Source organism: Hyperolius riggenbachi, chromosome 3 (assembly GCF_040937935.1).
Source record: "Hyperolius riggenbachi isolate aHypRig1 chromosome 3, aHypRig1.pri, whole genome shotgun sequence".
In the NCBI taxonomy this organism is placed as follows: domain Eukaryota; kingdom Metazoa; phylum Chordata; class Amphibia; order Anura; family Hyperoliidae; genus Hyperolius; species Hyperolius riggenbachi.
In genome coordinates, this window is record NC_090648.1 from 375,508,395 (window position 1) to 375,535,182 (window position 26,788).

At 44.2% G+C, this 26,788-nt stretch overlaps 1 protein-coding gene across 17 annotated transcripts in view; it reads right to left on the minus strand.

Annotated features, from left to right (window-relative positions):
- The window catches only part of CACNA1C (calcium voltage-gated channel subunit alpha1 C), a 710,887-nt gene that overhangs the window by 551,175 nt on the left and 132,924 nt on the right, over window positions 1-26,788 (minus strand). The gene's annotated exons all lie outside the window — the stretch shown is intronic.

Consider the following 26,788-nt stretch of genomic DNA (forward strand, 5'->3'; position numbering starts at 1 on the left):
GCAAAACTCATAGTGTGAATCAACCCTAGGCGCAGTTCACATTGAGCTGCATCTCAGTGTAGTGTCTGCTCCAATGGTTGTGTCTGAAGCAGATGCGTTTCCACCACTTCTGTGGTGTTTGCATTGTGTTTACTGGTATAGATGAAACAGATCCATTCCAGACTGACAAGTATGAATGCACCCTATTCTATCAATAGCATATAATACTGCGATGTGGGAAATTGGCCAGAAAGTGTCCATATGGTTGTGGGCGGTGTCCTCAGGCGGTAAGAGTACCTGGGGCACTGCCCATGCCCCACCTCCTCCCCTTTATATGGCCCTGCTGCTCCCAAGCCAATGTTGCTAGCATGTTCCCAAATCTTTGGGTGATTTTAAATGGTAGTTTAGGGTGAAGTCCCTGCTAATATGCTTTGCAGCGTGGAACTGATGTCTCTCCCAAAAATAAGTTGTATTAATGTGTATTGCATACGTTTGTTTCCATTATTTGTATTGTGAGTTGCATTAGTTCTTAATGCACCTGTTCAACTGCAATGAGCCCAATTGTGCCTATAAGAGGCTTATTAGTCCTATGCAGTGAGTGTATGTCAGGTGCATCTTGGTTAGATGCGCAACCATTTCATTGAATTTCTACATGAATAAGTGTCCATTTGGAGCTGTAGTGTGAACTGAGCCTAAACTTCTTAGTTCTTGACATGTCAGTTTCCACAGGATAGTAATGGATGTTATAAGTCTTATCTGGAGTAAGGCCTGGAACCCACTAGCAGCACTTTCTAAGCACCAGTGGTTTGTAAAGAGCTTGTTACTGTTATGCTATGGGGATTAAAAAAAAAAAAAATCACATCCCTTACATCCCACACACAGCATTAAAGTGGACCCAAATTAAAAATACAAGATTTCAGAAATAAAATCTATTTTCTAAATTATAATGATAAATAGCAGCCTTTTTTCAGCTGCATGATGACAAATATAAAATATTTTACATTTATTGGAGGAACCCCTCCCTTTCTTTCATATTGCCAGGATTTTTCCAGCAGACTGGTGGAGGAGATCAAAAACAAAAACAAAACACAGGCTGCTACTGATGATGTCACAGGGGAGGTGATCTCAGCTAGTGTGTGGTTTCACATAGACGACGCCCCTGTGAGGGAGGGTAGCTGATGACAAACACACCCATGATCTAAAACCTCCTACTAAGCTCAGAAGTAATGGCTGCCACCTGTATAACCCTAGTTATGAAAAGAGAAGGGTGAAAAGCATGCACTGAAATGCTCATAGGATTAAAGAGAACCCGAGGTGTGTTTAAAGAATGTTATCTGCATACAGAGGCTGGATCTGCCTATACAGCCCAGCCTCTGTTGCTATCCCAAACCCCACTAAGGTCCCCCTGCACTCTGCAATCCCTCATAAATCACAGCCATGCTGTGAGGCTGTGTTTACATCTGTAGTGTCAGTCTCAGCTGCTCCCCCGCCTCCTGCACAGCTCCGGTCCCTACCCCCGTCCCTTCCCTCCAATCAGCAGGGAGGGAAGGGATGCAAGCGGGGACTGGAGTTCTGCAGGAGGCGGGGAGAGCAGCAGACTGACACTATAGAGATAAACACAGCCAGCTCTGACAAGCTGTTTGTCAGCTGCATGGCTGTGATTTATGAGGGATTGCAGAGTGCAGGGGGACCTTAGGGGGGTTTGGGATAGCAACAGAGGCTGGGCTGTATAGGCAGATCCAGCCTCTGTATGCAGATAATATTCTTCAAACCCACCTCGGGTTCTCTTTAAAGGAGAGTTTATTGATCTTTGTATGTGTCAGAGTGGTGCAACTAAATATTTTGAATAAAAAAAATGTTTGGTTTGGGTCCACTTTAACAGAAATATTAACAAGAGCTTTTCAAATCACAAGCGCTCAGAAAAGGCTCAGAAAAGCGCGCTAGTGGGTTCCAGGCCTAAGAAACCATGTGAAGAGAGGATTAACAGTTCACTTCAGCAGCTCTGATATCAGTTGAGGAGATGTCGGATATTGAAAAGTGGCATTTCTGCCCAAGTTTTCTGACACAAAGTAAACGTAAAAGATTCTTTAGCTGCTATTAAACACAATACTATAAGGGTAGTAAATAGACAACCTTTTCATGTACTGAACCTTTAAGGGGCAGTACTACCCATAATCAATATATCCATTCCGGCTGAGCATAAATATATGAAATCACTTTCGGTTTCTGTAGTTTGCAGTGGATATCCCTGATTTATCTGCTTCCAAATCATGCTTTGACCTCTCATGCTCCCTTCAGACACCTCCCTGCCACCTGTTGTTGTATGTGCTATAGGTGATAACATTCATTACACATTTGTGATCTGTTATTATGCCTGACTACACTTCTCCATAAAGGTAGCCATAGACACGACCGTTTAAACATGTGCAGAAACTAGATTCACATTTACTGGAATAATTGTTCTGATCGTTACAGTCAACAATCTGCCAATCCTTACACAGTTTACACATCTTCATCCTGGCAGCTGTATGTACTGTACTGTGGAGAGCTGAGGAGAGACAAGAGGCTGTATGTACTAGAGAGGGGAAGGGAGGAGAAGTTGAAGACTGCCTGTACAGTGCTGTTGAGTGGGGAAGGGAGGAGAGGTTGGAGACTGCCTGTACTGTGCTATTGAGTGGGGAAGGGAGAAGAGGTTGGAGACTGCCTCTTCCATACCGTGCTAGAGAGAGAGGAAGGGAGGAGAGGTTGGAGACTGCCTGTAATGTGCTATGGAGAGGGGAAGGGAGGAGAGGTTGGAGACTGTCTGTAATGTGCTATGGAGAGGGGAAGGGAGGAGGGGTTGGAGACTGCCTGTAATGTGCTATGGAGAGGGGAAGGGAGGAGAGGTTGGAGACTGCCTGTACTGTGTTAGGGAGAAAGGAAGGGAGAAGAGGTTGGAGACTGCCTGTACTGTGCTTGGGAGAAGGAAAGGGAGGAGAGGTTGGAGACTGTCTGTACTGTGCTACTGAGTGGGGAAGGGAGAAGAGGTTGGAGACTGCCTGTAATGTGCTATGGAGAGGGCAAGGGTGGAGAGGTTGGAGACTGCCTGTACTGTGTTAGGGAGAGAGGAAGGGAGAAGAGGTGGTGGCACTACCCGCAGGAGTGCAGCACGAGGTGCTATACGTGAACCAGCTTGTACAGTACTTAGCACTATGTACGACTTTTAATATTTCTTGGGTGGAGAGGTTGGAGACTGCCTGTACTGTGCTATGGAGAGAGGAAGAGAGAAGAGGTTGGGGACTGCCTGTACTGTGCTAGGAAGAGGGCAAGGGAGGAGAGGTTGGAGACTGCCTGTAATGTGCTATGAAGATAGGAATGGAGAAGAGGTTGGAGACTGCCTGTACTGTGCTATGGAGAAGGAAGGAAAGACAGGTGGTTGTATGTAGTGTTGTAAGGAGGTGGGAGTAGAAGCTATAGGCTGAATGTACTGTCCTATCAGGAAAGAGTAGAGGGCATGAAGGAGAGGGTATGTAATTTCCTGTGGAGAGGATAAGGCCTGGTTCACATTAGAAAATATGAGCCAAGCAGATCCTGTGATGGATCCGGTCTCAGCTTCACCAGATCTGGATGGCTCTGTGCACATTGGCAAACGGATTGTGAAAACTGATCTGATCACCAATGGATAGGTTTTCACTCCGTTTGCCAGCAAATACATACCCAATGACAGCGGCAGAGACTTCCTCTTCTTGTGCTGTGATTACACAGCGCATCACGTGACTAGTCACATGACGTGCCATGTAGTCACATGACGCAGAAGAAGACGGAAGCTTCTACCGCCGGCCTTTAGGTATGTATTTAAGGCCCGGTTACCCTCGCTCACCCTCCCTCCACTCAGGTTCTCGTCCCTATACCCCCCATCCTTCGTGGAACGGTACGTTTCTATACTAGTGTGAAGAAACATTCCGTTCTCCATTGCCCCAATGCAAAAGCATTTTTTGTCCAGTTCCATTCCGCTGGGCAGAACGGTCCGGAAAATTAGGGCCTGCTGCATTTTTTAGGTCCAGGGAACAGAACGTACAGAACGTATCTGTACCAACAGACGCATGTGAACAGTCCAATGGGTTAACATTGGATCCTTTCACATCCGTTCCGTTTGTACAGTATACGTTACGTAAAAAAACACAGATGTGAACCGGGCCTAATAGGAAAAGAAGGAGGAGGTTGCATGGACTGTCCTATGGAGAGGGGAGGAGCAGCAGCAGACTGTATGAACTGTCCTATGATGAGGGGAGTAGAGGAGAAGCAGGTGGCTGCATGAGGAGTGTGTGTGGTGGTGGTGGGAAGGGGGTCTTTTTGTCTTTAACGCATTATAATTACATTAACTGGAAGGAAGACTTTTGGGGCTGAGTTATCATATTTTCAGTTTACTTACCCTAAAAATCCTTGTTCAGAAGCTACGACATGCTGCAGAAGCACAGTAGTGTACCTACAATGATTTGTCTGACTTTTGTTCAGATCCAAATAAATAATTGACAGAAAAAAAAATCCCCACCAACACCATTATGTAACCACGACGATGGAGAGATGAAATAATTGTGGAACTTTTGTTTCTGCAGGATTCTATTCTTGCTCAGAGGCCTCTGTGTATCCAGGCAACGCAGGGGGTGTGAAAACCCTATAATTTCCTAAAGGAAAGGAATTCTGACTGGAGGCTGCTCTTTTTATTCCGATCAAACATGAGAACAGCCCTAAATTTATCCCAAGAAAAAAAAAGTGTTTCTTTTTTTTTTTTTTTTTTTTTTACTGAAGTCCTTTGGGAGTCGGCGTGACAGATGTTCCTGGTAGCCATAGCCCGAGAATGACAGTTTCACCCTGAGCTTTCTGTGCATTTTACTGAATAGCTGGCTTCCCCAGGCACTATTTTTATGATGGAAAAATGTCACATGATTTATGGCCATTTATGAAAACACTCCAACTCCATAGGTGTGATGCAGCAACCCGGCTCAGGTTACAATTGCCAGAAGTCAGGTAGCCTCCAAAGTTATAGCTATATAAGTCTGACTTGGCTCCTGAAAATCTCTGAACTGAAACAGCTCACAGGTCTGCAACGGTATACAGGGGAGTAATGGTTGTTACAAGTCTTGTTAGATGGAAGATACCACGTGTAAAGGGGAAGAACCCTATCTCTATCAGCAGCTTTGTTAAATGAGAGGTTCACACATAGACTATCATTCATAAAAGTGTGTTCGGTAAAAAAAAATCAGGGCGGGAAAATCAGCATTCTGTATTTTTGACTTCTGTGTGCTAATTCATAAAAATATTTACAGTTGCGATAGACGTTCAGTGAGAGAAGCTGCCTGAATTGATACATTTTCTCCTGCAGAGACAGCATTACAGTAATATATTTGAACTGGACAGTGAATAATGCTTCATACACACTTGAGATAAAAGTCTTTGGAAAATGAAAGATCACAGACCAATTTTACCCCCTTCCATGTAGTATGAGAGCCACACTCTACACAGTCTATTTTATGGAGCTGAACTCCCCATCAGATAAAATCTTTGCAGGATGCTGCACACAAAGATGCCTGCACACACTCAAAAGATCATTATCTGCAAAAGATCTGTTCCTGCAAAAAATCCATTCCTGCAAAATGCATTCATAGTCTATGAGATCTGCAGATCCTCATACACACTTGGTTTAACAGACAATCATCTGCAGATCAGATCCACCAGGATGGATCTTCAGATCTGCAGATGATTGCCAGATATGCAGATGAAGTCTGTTAAACAAGGTGTGTATGATGATCTGCAGATCTCATAGACTATGAATGCATTTTGTAGGAATGGATTTTTTGCAGCAACAGATCTTTTGCAGATAATGATCTTTTGAGTGTGTACGGGCATCGTTGTGTGCAGCATCCTGCAAAGATTTTATCTGACGGGGAGTGCAGCTCCATAGAATAGACTGTGTAGAGTATGGCTCTCATACTACATGGAAGGGGGTAAAATTGGTCTGTGATCTTTCATTTTCCAAAGACTTTTATCTCAAGTGTGTATGAAGCATAAGATGCCTTGCATAAATGTCTGTGAGCTGGACAATTAATAGGCGCCTTGCACTAATATCTGTGAGCTGGACAGTAAATAGGCTCCTTGCGCTAATATCTGTGAGCTGTAATAAATTGTAATAAAGAATGTTTTTCTATAAAGGTTATTTATCACGATATTTGCCTTTGAATTCCTGCTGGCGGCAACACTGTGGCCTTTGTATGGACTTATGCTGTCGATCAGCATGTGCCTCTCCTTGTACTGGAAACTCTGCAGTTCCTCGGATCACCTTACGATGGAGTCCTGGAGACTTTCTGAACTGTAACCTGACCGTTATGCAGCATTTAAAGTGTACCAGAGCTGAAAATTAGAAAGATTTTATACATACCTCCAGCCCCATCCACCTGGATCGCTCCCACGCCGCCATCCTCCGTTGCCCGCAGATACAAGAACCGGGTCCCCTCACTTCCGTCAGTCGGAGCCTGTTTAGCGTAAGAGAAGTACGGTTTTTGCATATCTCTCCAGCAGCTGCTGGAGAGATACGTAGAGGGAGCACTTCTCCTGCACAGGCTGGCTCCGATGACATCAGTGACGGGATCCGGTTCTCGTAGCTGTGGGCAGCGGAGGATGGCGGCGTGGGAACGATCCAGGTGGATAGGGCTGGAGGAAGCCCCCGGTATGTATAAAATCTTTTTAATGTCAGCTCTGAGTCCCTTTAACCTCCCTGGCAGTATGATTATTTATGAATTTTAGTGGTGGTGGTGGAGGTGAGATGGCAGCTCAGGGCGCTGGGCTATTTGTGACTGTGCGGGTGGGGGTGTGAGCACGGAGCAACCCAGGAGACGGCGAGGGACGCAGCGGTGCTCATGGGGCTGGGGGAAGCCCCGGGCAAGTACAAAATCTTCCATACAATTGATCTCAGGTACACTTTAAGGGCTGGATCCCACTAGACCGTTTAAGGAGATTTTCAAAATGTTAGTGATTTCCCTAAACGCTCAGCTAATGTTAAGGGATGGGCCAAATTCCACTGGAGCGATTGCGATTACCAAAAACGCAGACGAAGGACATGCAGCATTTTTGAGCGTTGGCGTTTTGCGTTAGCGTTTCTGCAATGTAAAGTATATAAACACTAACACAATCGCTTGTCAAAACCTACAGAGAGCAATTTGATAGCGTTTTTAAATTACTGTACACTGTAAAAAAAATGACTCGCTACACAATCACTGGCAAAAAGCTTACACTTTTTAAAATTGCTCCCAAAATCGCCAGAACATGATCATGAAATTACTTACAAAACGCTCATTAAAAACGCTAGCGATTGCAATAGTGATTTGCGATTTGTAGTGGGTTCCAGGCCTTTTGGCATAAAAACATTGCTAGATCATTTTGCTAGTTGCTTGTGATTCTGGACATCAGTCCCTGTTTCCAGTACCCTGTATCTTGCTCTTGTATCTGATTCCTTGGCAACTGACCTCCTGCCTGCTTTACTACCCTTATTGCCTACTGTCTGTATCACTTGATATTCTGATCAGTGAACTTAGCCTGTCTGATGATCTCTTCTGTGTGCTCATTTTGCTTATATGTTCCACACAGAATGGCTGCGCTGATCTCTCCTGGAGGCAGGATCATGATAGGGGTGCGCAGAGACTGGAGGAGGCTGAAGGAAGCCCCAGGTACACATAAATTCTTCTGAATCCCCCTTACTGTGCCAATGTGATGTCCAAAAACATGCTGCAGACACTATTTTTTTCACGCACGTGAATTGAAAGCAGCCAATTGATTTCAATAGGCTGTCATTCCGTTTCCGAATCTGCATGTGGGAAAATGGAGCAAATCAGCCCAAGTGGAAAAAGGCCCTTAAAGTACTGTTTCAGCAGGACAGCCACTACCTGCACAACAGACTACCAGAGGTATCAGCTGCAGGATTCTCAGGTAAATCAGTCTATGGCCCACCCCTTGCAGATCAAACAGCCCGATTTGAATCAGAAGCAGCCCTACCACAGAAGCTGCTATGAAATCATGGAGGCCTCTTTCACATGGATGGCTGAACGACACACTCGACACCCAGTACTGTCTCCAATGTTCCCACCAAGGGCCTTGCAGCTGCAACCGAACAACGTTTGTAGCCCCGCAAGTGTCAGCCCTTCAAATGTGATGCAGGTACAAGGCTGCAAAGAAGTGCTCCAAGTCGCATCTAAATGCAGATGTGCCCCCATGTGACAAACACCTCTCCACTACCTATGCCAAGCGTTTGGAAATGCCTGACCGATGCAAGGGAGCAGATGGCTGATCATGTAAAAGAGGCCTCAGAGGTGTGGCTTCAGGTCACATGACTACGTTTTTACCGGCAAAAGTCGATCTGCTAAAACAGAGTAAAAGTGTATAGTGTAAGTACATTCTGTAACTCTTGCCCAGGCAGTCAGTCCTCCTTCACAACAGGCTGTAAAAAATATAACTATGCACAGGTTTTATTGCAGGAATTTTCCTCACAGGACTCCTTGACATTCTGTGTAACTTTATATTAAACTTGTAATGAAAGGAGAGGCCTCTGAAAGTGCTTGGACTGTATACTGGGGAAACAGCAGCAGCACACACATACTATTGGGAAACAGACCATAAACAGATATCAGTAGTGATTATCTAGGTCCCCACTCTCAGGGTGTTAATGGTTAGAGCCTCAGGCAGATGGTGAGAGGTCTGTCAACAGTGAATAATGACTGCCATAGGAATGTGCCCCAAGAATGTTATAGAAAATGGTGTCACTTTAAAAGGAAGAACTATCTTCATATCTGCAAATGTAAGTAATCCGGTTTGCCTTCCAAAGTGCAACAACAAATAAACTAGACCTGGGATGTCTACAGAAGATAGAGGTGGCCACTGAGGCCCAGTGCCCCTCCAATCCACACTGCCAGGTAAAAACAGAATTATTTCCTACTCTTCCTTTTCTGACAGGAAGTGCATTAGTCTATCAAATATGGACAAGGGCAGGCTCATTTTCTGTTCCTGTGGTCCATACTATGGTCACGGAGATAACAAGGGTAGGAAGTGAGATGAATTTATGCATACATGAAAAAAAGGCGCCAGAAAAAAGGGCGTAGGGGATTGCCAGTAGTAGACAATTGCTACAATTAGCAATCTACTGCTGTTTACCAATATTTTACTCCGGCTAAAACTAACCCTACTTTCACACAGATCCCTCCCTCTACCGATGTCTAACCCTAACCTCCCGCATTGGTGACTAACCCTAAGACCCCCCCCCCTCCCCCACCTGGTGCCTAACCCTAAGACATTTCTGGTGGTGACTAACCCTAAGACTCCCCCCCAGTGATGCCTAACTCTAAGAACCCCCCTCACCAGTGCCTAACCCTACCACCACCCCCTGCCGCAGAGCCGCGATATGCTGCAAGAAAGGTCAATTTCGGTGCCCAGAGGCGTTCAATGGCATCACAGGCACCGGAGGATTGTGGAAATGCAAATTGCGGCATTGCATAGCGCAGTGACCATTATGCAGTGCCCCAATTTGCATTTCCACAAAGCCCCCAGCACCCGCGATGCTATCGAGCACCAAAATTTACTATGTCCACCGCTAATCAGGCGCCGAAATCCTTGCTGCATATAGTGGCCATTATAAAAGCCTCGATTGGCGGCAAAGAAGATATGTTTCGGAGTCGGGAGGCGCCCAATAGGGGGTGACGCCATGTGACCAAATTTCTATCCTTTGCCGCAAAACGCGATTTTTATAATAGGCATCTATGGCGGCGCCAATTTTTCCGTAAGGGCTCCTGCACCCTCTTTTCCAATTTCTGATTTTTCTTTCCCTATGGGGACACAGGCAGCAAGAGAAACATAAAATAGGCTATAAGCTCTGATCCAAAACTCAAACAAAAATGTTTCCTGAAGTCGGGCTTTACAGTGGCACTGGACAGTGAACCTGGACAATATAATGTGAGCATATGCTAATAAACTGCATCCTCTTGTTAAGGGCTCTGCCTCTGACACAGGCAACCTGGGTTCAAATCCCGGCTCTTCCTGTTCAGTAAGCCAGCACTTATTCAGCAGGAGACCTTGGGCAAGACTCCTTAACGCTGCTACTGCCTACAGAGAGCGTCCTAGTGGCCGCAGCTCTGGTGCTTTGAGTCCGCCAGCAGAAAAAACGCAATATAAATGTTCTGTGTCTTGTCTTAAAATCTCTATGTCTAAAAATACTAGGGTTCCAGTGCATAAGGCAGAAATAATAAGGAAAAATAGAAGTGAGAGTAAAGTGAAGTGATCTCTAGAGCTTCCATATTGGTCAGTGAAGTCCTCACAATAAAGGACCAACCGAGAGAGACTTGAGATGTCAACAACAACAAAAAAATAATATTGAAAAAAAAGCACATAAAAGCGTTTCTTTTGGGCTTCTGCTCGACGTCTTGTTTATCCAATGCTAAACACTTTTTGCTACCACACAGAAAAGCATTTGGCATAGTGGTCGAATTGGGTGTTGAGCCCCCAGGGGGACACAGAACCACGCAAATGCAGCTATCTTAGACGCTACATATAGAGTCCAAGATGAGACGACGGAATCTACCGCAATGTTTACACGAATGAGTCCAACCTCTGTCGTTTAAAAACCGCTTCCATGCATTTGAATGGAACAACGCTAAATCCCTTTCAAACAACGCTTTTGTCGGCCACCGAAAACGTTGCATTTACCGCCCGTGTCAACTGTAAGTGTGTGCATAAATAGTAGCTGCAAGAGGGTTCTCAAGCATCAAGGGGCAAAGACACAAGGCCTGGACGGAAGCACCCCAATTTTATTTAATATCCGCAGAAGATTAATACATAAATGTAATATATAAAAAAATCCCAAGTGACAAAATATCTCTCCAGCTTAACAGCTCTATTTACGCATAACTTACGCCCGCTGGTTAACCGTTTCCCGCAGTCCTGGCTATACTTTCAGGTTACGTCATCCTAAACCTGCTATATTAATGATATCAGTTACCAAGGCGATGCGCGCTTGCTACAGACGGAAATAAAGTTTCAATGCTCTGTCTTTGAACCCTGCATGGAAACCGACATCAGCCTGTGAGTTGAATCCTGTATCCAGAGCCTCTGTTTACAACACTAACAATGCATAAACTTGTGCTCTAAAAATGTAAATAAAATAAAAAAGATACACCTTCAGAATGATTAATGTTCTGTGCAAGGCTCAAAAGTTGTCCTAGCCCTGCACAGCTGCTAGCAGCAGAGCTTCTTTATATCAGCAAATGTCCAATAAATCACTTTTAAAAATAGCTGGTCAGGATGCCCCCCCCCTACCAGCCATTTTATCCAGCATGGTCTTCCTAGGCTGCAGGCTGCAAAGGATTTCTTATGCCTTGCCCCACTGAATTGATAACAGTCACTCAGTCACCAGTGTTGTGACTACAGTATTTACCAACCTGATAGCCGCTCCTCATCTCCTGAATGAAGCAAAGGAAGGCCCATATTGGCTGCATATTGAATGCCACCTCCTAAATGGAATAATTTAAATGAATAGAAAGGGAACTGTGATCATGTGACCAGACTGATAATCTATCATCATAGGACTGCATTATTACAACTGAACATTTTATTTATTTATTTATTGTATTTATAAAGCGCCAACATATTACGCAGGGCTGGACATTAGTTTAGGTTAGGCTAGGTCCGCACTAGACACAGTTGCAGGACGGACACTGCAGTCCGGATCAGGGGAAGATTAGCGGAAGTACCACCGTACTGCAAACTGATGAAAGTGCATCAGTTTTGCATCAGTTTCCGTTCAGTTTTTCCCTGACAGAAAACATCTCCATCATTAAGAAGGAGTGGGAGGATTTTTTGGGCCAATCATAAAGCTCAGGCTATCCGTTTTCACATCAGTTTTTTGCCTGTGGAGCTGGAGATGCGTTTTCTCATTGCTTTTCACTACCCCTGCATGTATCCGTGGTCCTGATCCGTTGCGTGAAAATGCAGCAGATCCGGACCTTCCGTTCAGGTTTTGAAAACGGGTCCCCGCAAACGCAGACGGATCCGTTTTTTACTTGGGTGAGGCTGGCTGCTATTTTGAACATTAGTATCCGAGACTCCGTTTTTCATCAGGTTTGAAAAACGCAGCCACGGATACGTTTCCGGACCTAGTGTGGACCAGGTCTTACAGACAATATTTAGGGGTGACATACAGCAATATGACAATACAGGAATACATGAAAAACCAGATCACGCAGCACAATATGAGTACAAGGTGCTTAGTCAGTCACTGGATGGAGCATGGAGATTAGGCTTTTGCAATATATTAGGGATTTTTAAGATATATAAAGATATTTCTTACTTTGCTGGGGTTTCTACTTCCATCTTCCATCATTAGCACTTTACCCTTGCCAGGGCCAAAGGCAGTTATTCCATCCTGCTCCTCCTTGACCTCTCTGCAGCATTTGACACTGTTGACCACCCCCTCCTCCTCCAATCACTACAGTCCATGGGCATCCATGGTCTTGCCTTGGCCTGGATCTCCTCCTACCTATCCAATCGCTCCTTCACCACTTCCTTCAATGGCTCCTCCTCAACCTCTGCCCCCCTCTCAGTTGGGGTCCCCCAGGGCTCTGTTCTAGGCCCCCTTCTTTTCTCCATATACACTTCCTCAATTGGCAAGCTTATCTCCTCCCTGGGCTTCAATTACCACCTTTATGCAGATGACACTCAGATTTACCTCCATACCCCCGATCTCTCATCCACCACCATAAACAAGGTCTCCTCGTGTCTCTCAGCAATTTCCTCCTGGATGTCAGCTAGGTTCCTAAAGCTTAACCTAGACAAAACTGAGCTCCTGATCTTTCCACCCCATGCTGCTGCACCCATCCCAGATTTCCACCTCACAATCGACAACACAACCATTCTCCCTACCTCCCAGGCCCGCTGTCTGTGTGTCACCTTGGACTCTGACCTCTCCTTCATCCCACACATCCAAAACATCACCAGAGCCTGCAATTTCCACCTCCGTAATATCTCCAAGATCCGCCCCTTCTTAACCCCGGACACGACCAAACTGCTCATCCATGCCCTCATCATCTCCCGCCTTGATTACTGTAACTCCCTCCTTTCTGGCCTTCCCCTGAAACGCACTGCCCCCCTTCAATCAGTGATGAACGCGGCTGCAAGACTTATCCATTCTTCGCACCGCTCTGCATCCACATCTCCCCTTTGTGAATCCCTGCACTGGCTCCCTATCCGTTTCAGGATACGTTTCAAGATTCTATGCCTGGCGTATAAATCTGTGCACAAAACCTGCCCTACCTACATCTCGGAGCTTGTTCACAAGTATACACCAGGTCGCCCCCTCCGTTCCTCCAACGACCTTCGCCTCACCACCCCACGCATTTCACACTCCCATGCCCGCCTGCAGGATTTCTCAAGAGCTACCCCCACCCTCTGGAATGCCCTTCCACCACCCATCAGACTTGCTCCCTCTTTCAACACATTCAAGCAAGCCCTCAAAACCCACCTCTTTATGATGGCCTACCCACCTCCTACCACACAGTAACTCTCTAAGGAATATTTAACAGCGCCCCCCCCCCCCCCCCCCCCCAGTGTTTCCACCCCTCCCTTTAGATTGTAAGCCTCTGGCAGGGTCCTCCACTCCCTAGTGTAATCCACAGGATCATGTGCTAATGTCCTATGACAGCCTGTACTTGTATTACTGGGCCTACCTAACAAGCCCATATTGCATGATCATGTATTTTGTACAATTTCTATGTATAACTTTGTTCTATGTGTATAACCCTATGTATGTCATCCTTGTATCATTGTATATATTTATTGTCCAGCGCTGCGTAATATGTTGGCGCTTTATAAATACAATAAATAATAATAATAATTAGCAGCAGCACTAGTCAGATAGCTTTAAATACTGGCCTGATTAATCATATATGTAAACCAGACTTATTTCTGGGAACTACACTTTTCACATACATCAGGCAGTTTCTACAAAGTTCTCATTTAGATATGTTCTGTCCCTTTTAGTATATAACAAGGCTAAAAAGCCTCCGGCTGGGTTCTTGAACATGTGATTATGCCCTGATGATGTGAGTATGCCTTTGTACAAGGGAAAGCCTGGCAAGATTCATGCTGGGAGATTTAAGACAGCAGAGGTTGTAGGCAGCCCCGCCTACTCTATGCTTTTTATAGTTGTACAGTAGAAGAAACTATTTTTAATGCATTTTTATAGAACAATATAATAAAGGCGCATGATAGCAGACCTACCCAATAAACAACTGATCCCTGTCTTATTGGGAAAGGATTAGGGAGTAGCGATTGTTTTACTGCCTTGCACCACTAGACCTTAGGGTCCTTTTACACTTAATAAGTTGCTCTCAGTTATAACTGAAAGAAAACTGATTTTCAAAGTAATGCCTATGTTTTCCTATGGCCTCTTTTACACTTAACGCGTTTTAACTGAAATCATTTCCCCAATACACTGCTATGGAAAAAACGCATACCAACGCGCACTAACGCATACCAACTGATTAAGTGTAAACGGGGCCATAATCAGAACTTAGACCAAAAAACAACTGAACTGGTATCACCACTTACCATACACTGGTCGATTTGTCATCAGATTCGACCAACAGATAGATCCCTCTCTGATCAAATCTGATCAGAGAGGCATCGTTTGGCCACCTTTACTGCAAACAGATTGTGAATCGATTTCAGCCTGAAACCCCCGCATACATTACCTGCTCCGGCCGGCGCGAGTCCCCGCAGCTTCTTCTCCGCTCTGGCTCCGCTCCGGCTACTGAACTTCCTGTCAGGGGGAAGTTTAAACAGTAGAGGGCGCTCTACTGTTTAAACTTCCTGCCGGGACAGGAAGTTCTGTGCAGCTCTGGAGCCGGAAGCGGAGAAGAAGACCAGGGGACTCGCGCCGTCTGGAGCAGGTAATGTATTACTGCTGTATTGCGTCGGTCGTCGGGCATTCGAACGCCGCTAACGACGCACTCCCGACCCGCCGGCGACCGAGAAAAATCTTCCGCACGGATGGGTCAACGGGAATGGACGGGAACGATCGATTTTCGACAGAAATCGATCGTTCTGTCAGCGGTGTGCGCGGCGATTTCACAGCCGTTTCGATCACTGTGATCGAAACGGCTGTATATCGGCGGGAAAATCGTTAGGTGTATGGGCCCCTTTAGCTGTGTCGCAATTGATGCAGTACAAAGCTATAAAGGCGACAATCATTGGTGTTCCTTGCTTAATTAATTATTATTGTCATGCCCAACCACAATTCATAAATTGGCTTGCAGAGATCAACAGATCACCAAGAAATTCAAACCTACAGAAATTACCTGAAATATGGATTAAAAATCTACTGATGAAAGGGGAGAGAGGGGCTAAACACTAGGGGCTTTTTTTCCACCGTAAATCGCAACCCCGAGGAGATGCAATTGCAATTTTCTCTTTTTAAATTACCGGTAAGGCAGGCATTGAAAAAAAGATTACAAGCCAATCACAAACAGACAAAAATACAGCATGCACAGCACTTGCACAGGTGTTTGTGATTGGCCAAAAATCGTAGCTCACTGGTGGAAAAGGCGCACTGGAGCCAACGTTAATATTAAACGTGGTGCCCTTGTGTTTGTCATAGCTGGAGCGCTCCAGAAATCCAATAGCAGCATAGCTGGTGGAAAAAGACCCTTAGGGTTGGTTCACACCAACATGAAGCAGGCAGGGCAGGTAGTTTACACAGAGCTTGATTCACTAAACCGTGATAACTGAAATATCACACCTTATCAAAGCTATCACACCTTATCAAAGTTAACACGCCTTATGAGAGTAGCATAGCGAGCGCTACGAACCCGCAGGGGCTTAGGGCAGGACGAGTGTCATTGGCAATTAGCAGGCATAAGTTCATAGCGCTCGCTATGCTACTCTGATATGGGGTGTTAACTTTGATAAGGTGTGATATCTTTGATAAGGTGTGATATTTGAGTTATCACGGTTTAGTGAATCAAGCCCTCAATGCGGTGTACCCCCTCCGGTACTTGGTGGACGGCATTTGCTGTGTCTGCGGAGTGGAAGCGTGCTATATATCAGGCTTTGTAAGTAGGTCTATTATTAAGTATGGATCTTTTCTTTGCGTCTGTTGGTCCGCTGCCTGTTCCTGCAGAGAGTCTATGCAAACTGTACAGGGTCAATACAGGTTCCATTATACAAATTATTGATTATTTAGTTGGGAGAAGAAGCAAAGAAAAAAGCTCACTCCCACACGAATGTTGTTTTAGAACACAAGAATGGGACGTTACTTACAAGGGAGGCTGAAACTACTGTGAAAAAAATGACTACCTCTTGTACGCAGCACTCAAAATATGTTTTTACGTAAATAAATAACTAGCTCTAAATTTTGAGTATAATGTAAGCAGAGGTGTCCTTTAAAGAAGCACTGCATGGACATATAGTAGAATGCAGTAATATATTCAGGATATTCACTTTTATGGTAATTTTCCTGGTTTCAGCATCACAAATGCTTCCTTCATCTACAGTATATAATGCTGTATATCGATACGTAGCCTAGGCTATTTAGCTATGCACATTTTTCCTCCCAGAGAATCTTGGGAGACCAGGCATTATTTTCACTGGCTTCAGAACTCTTAGTAAAAAAAAACAAAGCAGCACCTGACAGGACTAAAGATGCAGCCACATGTGATAAATTTCAGAATGTTCATCAGGGGGCGCAAAGGGTGAGGAAAGATTTTACAATGAGCAAACACTGACTAAATAATTTATAAATTAATATTTTAAAAAACAAGCAATTTTATTCATTACATTATTTTCACTACAGTTCTTTTGAACTGCTCTCCAAGAATCTGTCAGGTGAACACAGACAAAGATTTCGGCGCACACAGGACTCGTTCGGTAGAACGTGCACTTTTTATTGCAGAGAACCATCTTGAATACCCTTTTGATTCACAGAGATCTGTACACAATGCTGTGCTGCAACCCACTGGGAGAACTTCCAGCATGCAGCATTTCTGTGCAGAAGCACATGTACAACCGCCCCACTCAAGGCTCTATACACACTTCCCACCTCAGCAGCCCCGGCTTTATTACTACTGATGTGTGCCGCAATAGATAAGACACCAATCAAGGCACACAGATATTTTTTTTCTCTTACTTGTCTGGCTGTAGGATTTAAAGCCCATCTCCAGACACAGATGTAAAAACACCATATGACAACCTAGCAATCTCAGTGCCCAAATGCTTAGCCCAGTATAAACTATAATGCCCTGTTCACACGATGCAGTTTTCTATGGAATCAATTTCCAGGCATGTTCGATTGGTTCCCAATTGTGAATGGGATCGATTTTGTGCAGTACTGAACTGAAAATCGATAGCAACAGACATGATCAATTATCAATTCAACCCACCAATCTGACAGGAAATGGCATCGTGTGTATCATGCATTCGGTGGATTTAACATTCGGCAAGTGATTGATTTCTGACTGCACCATGCACCACTTGATCTGTTAGAATACTAACAGATATCAGCAGACAGCTGATGGATCATTGATCTGACTCCTGCCACCACTAATTTACTATGACACAACCAGTAGGGCGGAGCCAAAGGCAAACACACACCCAGACGTTTGTACATGTGTTGGATACGCCAATTGCTACTAGAAGACGGTGTGACGCGGTATTACATGCTTTTAAACCCTTCATGCAATATACGTTCAATGAAAGTTGATTTTACACTGTGTGAGCATTTCCTCTGAGACTCATTCATGCCACTGGACAGCAATGGGCTTTTACTCTCCCGGGACCTAGTGCTATCAGAGGAGCGCAATGTGCAGGGGACAGAAAGGGGGTGTTGCGTACCCAGTGGTGACAGTAGTCCTGTTCCCTCACTGCTGTTTGCATGCTGTGCACTCTGTGCTGTTTAACTGATTAACGGTTTTGCATTATCTTGGCTTTTTTACATTTCCCTGATGTAATCCTTCAGGGCGGCGGTGATGATTGCAGCTATGGGTGCTAAACTGATTTTCTGTTGCACAATGCAGCACAAAGCAGGGATCAGGAGAACGTGCCCCCACAGGAACGCAGTTCGGAGCCAAGTGCTGTACCGACACATGAGAAGCCTACAGGCTAGTGACTTATTTGCTGCTATGAAAGTGTTAGGAGGGACAATAGCATGGGACAATAGCACACAGCACACTGGAGTACCTTTCAGCCGAGGGGGGGGGGAGGGCCAGGGAGACACAATGATCTACAGCGTTATGCACCTTAGATACGCCCCAATCAAATGAAGTTACTGCAGATTTGGACTGCCCTAATCACAAGATGCCTGCGAGTCAGACAAAACTAGCATCTCATAGGACATTTCTAATCTTTCACAGCATTGCAGCTGTACTTTGCACTATTCTGCCTGTGTAGAGGAACACAGTGACCAGTTTCTAGAGCAGAGCCAACTGTATGGATTTTCCAGCCCATTGTATACAATTCTCACAGTGATCAATCTTGTTGTGTATCTCTATTCCCATAAAAACACAGAGCTGCCAGAGAGGTTTAGCTGAAATCAAATAGCCTGTTATGAAATTGTTTTCTTTAGATGCTGCAATTATTATCCGAAAACTGCTGCACACAAGTCCAGTATTATGGTCTCTGATCCTCAATTGCTTTTGAATGAGGAAATCAGTGGAACACATAACAGCAATATTTTATCTGCTTGTGTGTAAATGATTGTATATAATTTCCTTGCAAAGAGATGTGAGCATATATCGCCTCTCCTGATCTACCCAGTAACACCCACACAGGTGGACTGACAGAGCACGTGGGGAAGGTAATTACTGTATTTTTCGAACTATAGGACGCCCCCTGACCATAAGACACACCACGGTTTAGAGGACAAAAGCCAGAGGAAAAAATATATACTAAACCTGGTGCGTCCATGATGAAGGGGCATCTTGTGGATTATGCCCCCTTTGTACCTCATGCACCACTGTACCTCGTGTCCCCCTGTGTCCTCACTGTTGATTCACTAACCGGCGCTAAGTGTTAGTGCCGGAGTAAAAAAGAGTTTTCCGGCGCTAAGCCGGTTAGTGTGCCTTATCTGAGTTAGTGTGCCTTATCTGAGGTTAGTGTGCCTTATCTGAGGTTAGTGTGCCTTATCTGAGGTTAGTGTACCTTATCTGAGGTTAGTGTGCCTTATCTGAACTTAGTGCCCCTTAAGTAGCTTTGTGCACACTAAAAGATGCACAAAGCTACATCGCGCACTGCACCGCGCACAGCGTAATGCGCCGATCTTTGCGCATGGTGCAACGCGATGCAATGGTGCAGTGCGCGATGTAGCTTTGTGCATCTTTTAGTGTGCACAAAGCTACTTAAGGAGCACTAAGTTCAGATAAGGCACACTAACCTCAGATAAGGTCAGCGCTGTAGTTTGTGCCCACTAAGTGATAAGGCACACTAATCGGCTTAGTGCCGGTTAGTGAATCAAGGCCCTTGTGTCCTCCTCCATGCCCCTTTTTGTCCCCATGTGTCCTCCTCTTTCCCTCTTGTTTCCTCCTCTATGCCCTGACATTGCGGCGGGTTGGAGGTCCGTATTGGCAGGACTTCACAAGTCAGGAACTCCCTGCATTTGAGCTATAAGATGCAGTAACTTTTCCCCCCACTTTTGGGGGAGAAAAAGTGAGTCTTATATCCCAAAAATACAGTATACCACACAATAGAAGTCTGAAGGGAAGGATCCTGCAATCTACCATTCATTCATATTGTAACAAATACACTGGGTTAGAAAAACAAGCTGCAGGTTACAAGAGCTGTAATTTGATTTGAAAACAGGTATTTTGGCTTTATGAGTGTTGGCAGAGATCCACAATTTACCAGATACAGGGGTTGATGAAGCTGATATGAAAATAATCTTGAAGATCTGTCTATTATAACACTGATACACTCTAAGGAACTGCACCTAAGGTGCACAATAAAGACAAGTCGATCCTCTAACGAGAACGACTTATAACGGTCCAGCAAACCACTTTTAATGTAAATGTCACATGAACCAATATCAGCCGTCTCTGGCACATAGCCCCTCCCCCTTGAGGAACAGGGCGTCGGTCCTTCTAAATCTCCAGTGCTGGAGATACAGGGAAAGAATGCTGCCATTTGATTCAGGGGGCAGGGCTACACGCTAGAGCCTGGGTGATACAGGGCTAATTATAATTCATCCTCACTGGAGAATCCAGTTATTTCTACTGGTCACATTTCCTAATATCCTAACTGATCATACCAAATCCATCCAACATTTAGGAGGGTCATGAACACAAATTACTGCAGGGAAATCTCACTTTTACGTGAGGGAAGGAGACACATACTACTGCATAAAAATATCACTATTGTGGAAAGGGAGGGGGGGGGGGAGACACATACTACTGCAGGGAAATCTTACTATTGTGGAAGAGGAGGAGACACAAACTACTGCATGGAAATCTTACCATCATTGGAGGAATGGGGCACATACTACTGCAGGGAAATCTTACTATTGTGGAAGAGGAGGAGACACAAACTACTGCAGGGAAATCTTACCATCATTATTATTATTTATTTATTGTATTAGAGGAATGGGACACAAACTACTGCAGGGAAATCTCACCCTCATTGGAGGAATGAGACACAAACTACTGCAGGGAAATCTTACCATTGTGGAAGAGGAGGAGACACAAACTACTGCAGGGAAATCTTACCATCATTGGAGGAATGGGACATAAACTACTGCAGGGAAATCTCACCATCATTGGAGGAATGGGACACAAACTACTGCAGGGAAATCTTACCATTGTGGAAGAGGAGGAGACACAAACTACTGCAGGGAAATCTTACCATCATTGGAGGAATGGGACACAAACTACTGCAGGGAAATCTCACCATCATTGGAGGAGCGGGACACAAACTACTGCAGGGAAATCTCACCATCATTGGAGGAATGGGACATAAACTACTGCAGGGAAATCTCACCATCATTGGAGGAATGGGACACAAACTACTGCAGGGAAATCTTACCATCATTGGAGGAATGGGACACAAACTACTGCAGGGAAATCTCACCATCATTGGAGGAGCGGGACACAAACTACTGCAGGGAAATCTCACCATCATTGGAGGAATGGGACACAAACTACTGCAGGGAAATCTTACCATTGTGGAAGAGGAGACGCAAACTACTGCAGGGAAATCTCACCATCATTGGAGGAGCGGGACACAAACTACTGCAGGGAAATCTCACCATCATTGGAGGAATAGGACACAAACTACTGCAGGGAAATCTTACCATTGTGGGATGGGAAGAAGACACAAAACTACTGCATGGAAAGCTCACCATCATTGGAGGAATGGGACACAAACTACTGCAGGGAACTCTCACCATTGCTACTGTAGGCAATCACATCAATTTGGGAGGAGTAGAGACACAAACTACTGTATGTAGACTACGCACTACATTGTCTTCCATCCCTGCAATCTTTTCACAGCCAGAAGGAGGAAATATCTGAGAAATTCAATGCAACGTGAAGTGTAGCGCACAGAGGCAGCAACTAGGGTGAGTTAACCCCCTGCTGCGGTCCACATAAGTTTAGATTCAATTTCTGTTCTGAATCCTTTGGAATGCTGCTCCAATTTTGAACGATTGTCCCTAATGAATGATTTTATATTACCTGAGTCATCTCAAAACTGAATGGACAGATTTTAGTGGAACTTATGTTCAATCAGAAGAAAACCAGACCGTAAGCATTGTAGTGAGAAAGGAGTTAATATTTCAGGACACTCTTGTGAGCCTGTGCCTATTGCCAATCGGAATCTGGAAGTCACCCAGGTGGGTCTGGATAATGTTAGCTATGACAGCTGACGAGACCCCAGTGAGGTAGGGGGAGGAGGAGAGAACAAGTAGGGGGGAGGGCTGCTATTCAAGTAAATGTAAAAGACCAGCTGTTTTCATTATAGTGAAAACTATGAAATCTATCCATCCTCCAATACAGCAGAAACAATGCTCTATTCCTCACTTGTCATGGCTATTTAAAAAAAAAAGGTGGAAATCAATATTTCGCTGCTGAGGGGGAATATTGATGGAGGCAGAGATGATGATTTCTAACATTGCTTTGGGAATCTCATGATTCATTTTTACTGCATTTCCAAGAAAAGCATTCCGGTAATCCAGAAAAGTCAGTTTCACAGGTAGAATTCACCAATATAGAAATATCTCTCCATTTTTGGCAATAATTTACAACCCAAAAAAATGCCTAATGTTTTTGCTTTTGATGATTGGAATTTATTTATTTTAAAGGAACCTGAACTAAACTTTCCTACCTCTTATCCCATCTTTGCTATGTTTTACATATCTAAATAACACTACATTACTGGCGCACAAAATCCTCTCACATTGCAGGCCAGACCTGGACAATCTGCTCCCGTTTCATGGGAGCTGCCATCTTGGTTTTGGAAATTATCTGACCAGCAGAGTTGAAGTTGAAGTTCAACAGTGCTGTTAACTTCTTCACAAAGTGTTGGAGAGGGGAAATCGGATTTTGCTTGCCAAACAATTGATGAATTGTACACATCACATCTATATGACAAATTTTTATCTGTAAAGCACGTTAGAGGGAAAAAAAGCAACAATTATCTTTGGCAAAAAAGGGCAAAGGATGAAATTATGATCTTTGTTGTACAGATATCAGGTTGTTTTATATATCCTTTACCTGTGCAATAAAAAGGATCATGGCTTTAGATGTTGCATAATCTCCATAGTCTTGCCTTCTTAGGCTAAATTCGCACTCCGTTTTAACCCAGTATTCCCGTTGCTGGTTAAGCAACAGAGGGCCGCTGGTAAAAAATCAGGGGTGGGGGTTCAATGGCAACGTTCACAGTGGTATTCAGCCTTGACATTCAACCAGCCTTGCGTTCAGAGAAAACTACTTGCAGATGGTAATTTCCTAACTACTTTGTAAAGAAAGGTACTGTTATTGGTTTAATTCCTTTGCGTGTTATGGTAACTTTCAATGGGAAATTGGCATACAAAACAGAGACTGCGCCACCACCAAACAAACCGCCACAGTCAAACTCGGGGCTACAACGAGACTACTTCCGTTCTCCACATTTGTAACTGGTAATGTGAGTCTAGCCTTATGCTGGATACACACTTCGCGTTCCTGCACTCTATGCGCCCATCAATTCGCGTCGACTCGATTATTTACGAGCATTTCCGAGCGCATTTCGATGATTGTTAGGACGATTTACATGTAAAATATGCCAAATCGACCTAACGATCCATCGAAACGCGAATCGGACATGTCGGAAATAATTGAGTCGACGCGAATCGACGGGTGCTGTATATCCAGCATTATAGGTAGGCCAGAAATTTACCAGAAACCGGTTTTCTGGCCCATCCAGCTGAAATTTGTTATTGGTCAAAACGAGCCTTTCACATATATCATTTGTGGATTTTTGAGGTGGCCATAAGCAGTTAGATTACGATACCATATGACAAACAGATCAATCCCTCTCAAATCTGAATCTGATAAGAGACAGATCTCCCCCCCCACACACACACACAGAGCACAGATATTCAGTAGATTTTACCATGAGATCTATTGAAAATCTACCGCCAATCCCCTTCCATGTCTGTTCGAAATTTACCATGTGATCATAATTTCCAGGGCTGTGGAGTCATCCGACTCCAACTCTGGGCTATTCAGTTTATGAAACCACCGCATCCAAGTCCGACTCCAGGTACCAAAAATTGCTCCAACTCTACAGCCCTTGCAGGGCTATGGAGTGTGTACAAACATCATCAGACTCCAATTCTAACTCCTCAATTTCTGAAACCACCAACTTCGAGTACCCAAAAATTGCCCCGACTCCTCGCCTCTGACTCCACAGCCCTGGTAATTTCGATAGATTTTTGCCACAAATTGATTGAAATTACAATTGATTTAGCTCGCTGCATCACAGAGAAGCGACAGATTCGAGCATGGTGATCAAATCTACTGGTAAAAATCTATGCGTGTATGGCCTGCTTTATTTATTTATTTAGGATGATCATTGCCACAATCAAGTTTTTGAATTACAAGAAACCCCTTAAAAAATGATATGATATGAATCCAATGTCTGAACTGTTTCTGTGTCAGAAACGTCAGCACCTTTATTATAAACTTATACGTAGCTAAAGGTGGTCACTAACGATCCAATTCCTAGCGAAAAATCCTTAAGCGAGTAGATAATTCTGATAGGAAGTGAAATATTGTAATACACCATCAACGAACCAATCTCTGCTTCCTATCTATCACAACTCACAAGAAAATCCAAATTTTGGCTCAACAAAAATCCAATTGGACAAATGTTTTTTAAAATTGTTTGTAATCGATTGTGCCCTCAACTGAGATCATTTACAGCCTATCTGATCACATCCGATCAGAATTATCTGATCGCTCAAACGATTTTTTGCTATAAATTGTATCGTTAGTAGCCACCTTCAAGCATATCTTCACCCAGAAAATGTGACTGACTTTTTAACAATTAAAATTGTATTTTTTCAGGGCATAAAACAGCCCAAAAAAGTCAGTTTTTGCCAAAGAAATCAATTCACTGGAACTGAGTTTGTAAAATGTAGATTTTACATTTGAAAACAGCCAGTTCACAGTGCTCAACTGCGTTGCAGAATAATTCTGCATGTCAATCCACTGCCCATACAATTCTATGGGGCTATTTACAGTACTGCGTTCTAACGGATTATGTTACTCTAACTCGCTGCAAGCAGGCTTTGTATTAAAGTCTCCATTGCAGTTCACACTCATTTTAACGCATGCGTTATTAAACTGACCACTGTGAATTCAGCCTCAAGCATTGGTTTTTCTGACCAGTTCAATCACTTCCATCGAATAATTCATTGACCTATTGCTCCAGCAAACCTAACTGACTGACTTTAGATCAATTTTGGGCAGTTTATTTATCGAAAGTCTGATTGGACATGTTGGAAAACCTCCTTGTGATGTGGGCAGGGTAGGACTGATAGGGGATCAGCAGCCCATAACGTTGCTATGCATGAAGCACTACAACGTTTGTGGATTGATCAATGCTCAATGGATTTCTGACACACTCTATAGAAATTGTGTTTGCCATGTGGGGTAGCAATGGATCAGTATCCAATTGAATTCCAACCTGGATAGTGACCATTTGGCTTGGCATAAAGACCAAAATCGGCCTGTGTGTGGCTAGCTTTATACTTTGATGGATTGAAATATAGATAGATAAGATAGAGGATAGATAAGTTAGAGCATAAACCAAAAACGTCATCACAAATTTTTCTCCTTATGTGACATTTCAGTCAGCTTGTGCCTAGTTGAAGTAATCCTGTACTGAGAGATATGGAGGCTGCCATCATTACTTGCCTGTTGGCTGTTATAGATTCATGAAAACCTGACAAAGGAGTACGGAAAGAAACATTGCCTACTCCCTTATGGAAATTCTACTTCACTAGCTGTTGAGCAAAGTGCCTGTCCCTAATACTTTCCTAATCACAGATCCTACTCTAACTCAGCTGGCTGCATGCTTGTTCCAAATGTGGCTCAGACACTACTGATACCAACAGATCAGCACCACAGCCGACCCTCTGGCATTCATTTAAGAGGGGATAAGGATGACAGACTAGTCTGATAATTACTCATTGTTTGCCAGCATGCTGGAAAATATTTGCTAGTGACCAATACATCATGTATGAACAATGTCTTGACGACGGCTCACATAGAGGCCACCCACAAATCTTTACCAATGATTACCTTATGGCAGTTAAGCTATTAGCAAGAAAAAACAAACAAACACATTTTCAAAGGCTTGCATCCCCAAATAACTGCTAATTTGGTTTTGTGTTTCTGTCATTTCCCTTTACCCCCAACCCCCCACCACCCCCAATCCAGTGGTGCTGGAAGCCAGCGGCGGCTGAGGGCTTTATGGTAATGCATTAACAAGATGAAGAGAACAATCTGTTTATTTAATAGGATGGGTATTATCTGTCATAAATGATAGGCAGCCTGTTGTCTCCAGGCCTGAGCCTGTAACCCCTGCAATGCCAGTTTATGCTGGCCATCCCTTTCCAGGGGGTTGGTGCATGTGGTCTCTGGGCATTATAGGTGGGCATGGAGGTAAAGACCACTGGAAAGCACAAGTTATTGTTGCAGAAGATGCAAATAATTACCCAATGTAGCACTGCACCCAACCCAGCGATATACAACTGTCTGCGCCTACAGTATCTGAATCCACGTACAGGCACATATAGAGATGTTCTCAATTAAAGCACAATACAGCTACAAGCACATCAGAAATTAAAAATACATATGTGTATAACAAAAGCACCTAGAGAAATGTAAAAACACGGAGCTGGAAAATAAGATAAAACAATTAAATAGGAACACATGTTTGCAACTGCCATTATACATCCAGGCACAATGCAGACACGTAAGAATGTATTATGCTGAGGGATAAAAACAATATAATTGCAAACATGCACGTTGCAAGTGAAGATAGGATACACTGCAGACAATCTCAGCAAACCTTCTCTTGTTGACCAGGCCTGAGCCACCCTCTGCCAAGCAAATGAGGCCCTCTCGGACAGTGTGCCCTCCAAAAAATGCTGATTGGAAAGATGGTGAGGTGCTCAGCCTCACCAGATGCCCCCATCACACCAAAACAGAGGTGTTTCCATGGTAGGGGACTTTGGGCTCAGCTCCAGCCATCGGATGACGGTGTCAGA